We start from the raw sequence: 3075 nt of genomic DNA, 5'->3' as shown, positions 1-3075 counted from the left end.
AGTTAGCAGCTTTGGTATCTATCAAAAGTATCTCTTTGAGTTTTGTTATTGTTGTTTCCTTGGTATGTGTGGAGTCTATATCTTGAAGATGTTTAGATTAATCTTATGGTGATAGGTCCGTTCTCTTGGGTCCGGATGACCCTTTCCCTTTTCCAGTAATCATGGTATATACTTTGGTAATTGGAAGTATGTAAAGAAATTGTGTATAAGTATTGCAGAGGCTGACATGAGCTTATTGATAACGTGTGGGGCTTGGCGAACACACTATTTTATATTGCTACCCTCTGGTGTGTGTGTGTGTGTGTGTGTGTGTGTGTGTGTGATGAAGAAGACAAGTGAATTGATTAAGAGTGAGTGTGTGTGATGTGTGGAAGATAGTTGGTAGCGAAAGAAGCAATTTATGTGAGAGTTGCAAACAACAAAGGTAATTAGCAGTGCAATAGTCCTTTATCGAACCTCCTGCAGAATAGTGGTGCAGAGATCTCTAACCGGATCTTCTGTAAAGTCTGAGATTTGTAATATGAGCTTAACTTGGAACTGATTTCATGCATTTGGAGATGCAAAACTTCCCAATTCAACCCTTTCAATTGCAATGAGCATTCTGGTTGTTAGTCATTTCTTTTTGTATCTGCAGTGAGCAGTCTGACAGTGAGCCATTTTTGTAATTTGGCAGTGAGCCACATAATTGTAAACACAACTATAACTAGTTATATTTTCCTGAGAGTAAACACTCTCCATGGTTTTTCCCATTTTGGGGTTTCCACATAAAAAATTTGGTGTTCATCTTGTGGTTGTGTTCTTCTTGTTTATTTTGCATTAACTTTACTTCAATCAAGTATGTTTGATATCTTGAGGATATTTCAATTGGTAAAAATAAGGTTTATTGTTTTAATCAAGTGGGAATACTGATTCACGCCCCCCCCCCCCTCTCAATATTCCAGTTCTTTCAACCTGATCAACACCTCTATCTTCCTCTCTCCCCCTATATCTATGCACATGTCTCCCTCTCTCTATCCATCCATCTCTCCATATTCCTTCTCCCATCTCTCTCTATCTCTATCTAAATGGCCTACCAATTGACTTCCTGTACTACACAAGTATATACAAAAAATAAATCGAACTTTTTTCCTAATTGACCTTCCACACCATATCAAAGTACCCATTGCACACTAAGGTGCAATTGCTAGTAGTATACTAATGAGAAGTTTGGGAACCAAATGATTTTAGATAATAGATAGTAGTAAAAATATGAAAATTTATTATGGAATAACATTCAAGGATAAACATTCCCTTTATTAAAACAAGAGACGAAAAGAGTCAAGTTCCTTCCATTAGTGGTGCTTAATTTAGAGTAGATAAAAGTAGATGGGGGGGAGGAGAGAGAAATAGAAATAAATAAATATCATTAACATTGAAGTCAACAGAACTAAATATTATAATAATATGTAAAAATGAATAAATCATAATTATTTATTTAAGCTTGAATGTATGTTTTTTGGTTATTTTATAGTTAAAAGCTTTAATCATATCCATGTTTATTCAACCTATGTGATTATCTTGCCTTCAATCAAAATATCGAAAGTTAAATATTCTAGCTTTATATATAATTTTTTTGAACACTTTGTCCCTCCTTTCTTTTGAGATTTTGCTTGTTTGTGGGTCAATAAAATAATAGTTAAAGCTACAAATAAAGGACATTGTATATGCATGCAGAAAACCAGATGATTATGACTTGGACAGTGTCAAATCAAGTAGGCTGGTGAATTAAAAAACATGTGAGCTAGATTAAATAAATAATAATCAAGCTTGCCCATGAATTATGTCAAGGTGGCTGGTGATGTCACACTCAGACATTTTATTTAATATATTGAATGTACAAAAAATGATTTTATAGAAAGTAAATTAAATTTTCTATCCACTATTTGTTGGAATCCAATAACATTGAGAGGGGCTGGGGAGGTGGGGGGTGAATCAATGTTCTACCAGAAATCTCAATTTTAACCTTATTAAAACATGCATACACCAACTAGTATACCGGTACATATAGAATTGAAAGAAGTAAAACAACCAATAAGCTAATCACATAAATGAATACCATAACACACATAATTATACGTGGAAAACCTCATAGAGGAAAAACCATGATGGGATTTGTGATCCACAATATCAATCCACTATCCATATAAAGAGATATTACAAAATATAGGGGCCTGCACTTGTAGGAAGACTTACAGCCTAGAGCACACTACTCAATCACAAAAGGAGCCTCACTGACTACATACAAATCCAGACTACAATCCGGAGAAATGATTGAATTGCAAAGATAGCATCTTCTATGCCTGAATACAGTTCTGGTTAAGCTCTATCTGTTCCGGTTTGAAACCCTTAACCCTTTACCGAAATACCCCTTTACATAAGTATCCTCACATACATGATGTATCTCATATATTTTGCATCTCCTATATTATTTCCTTCTAAATATATATTCTCTCACCATATATCAAAATGATCTAACCTACTGACTTATATACCCTTTACAATTCATCATGCCTTATGTTGGCTTACAAAGATATTTATAATATGAATATACATGTCGGTTAGATAACATAAATACATGAATATAAAAAATAATTACTGATGTCGAATCCAAAAGATGTCGACCTCTAATACTGAAAACCTAATTCTAAACCATGTCGACCTACATTGTCGGTAACCAAAGAATTCCTTCCAACTTATCGGTGTCGATAAAATGTCTGTGAAGTGCCTATTGATACACAACTAACCCAAAATATGAAGCCAGAACAAGATACCATGTTGCTATCAATGACAACGTATTGAAACCAACCAATTGAGTGCCAATTGCCAACAATGTCCCCCTTTGGCATTGATGGCAACACTCATGCGAAAAATGATCATGGTTTTTGACTGTTGGTTTCACCCTGAGCCTGCTCCCCTTGAGCTTAATATCCATCAATACAAAATACTCCATACCACTTGAATGTTTTTCACCTATACTCCCCCTAATGTATACAACTCTCTTTTTCTTTTTGACATCAATACTCTCCCCCTTTGACA

The sequence above is a fragment of the Cryptomeria japonica genome, chromosome 4 (genome assembly GCF_030272615.1).
Source record: "Cryptomeria japonica chromosome 4, Sugi_1.0, whole genome shotgun sequence".
Classification (NCBI taxonomy): Eukaryota; Viridiplantae; Streptophyta; class Pinopsida; order Cupressales; family Cupressaceae; genus Cryptomeria; species Cryptomeria japonica.
The sequence above is the reverse complement of the archived record's forward strand: the minus strand, read 5'-3'. Positions refer to the sequence as shown.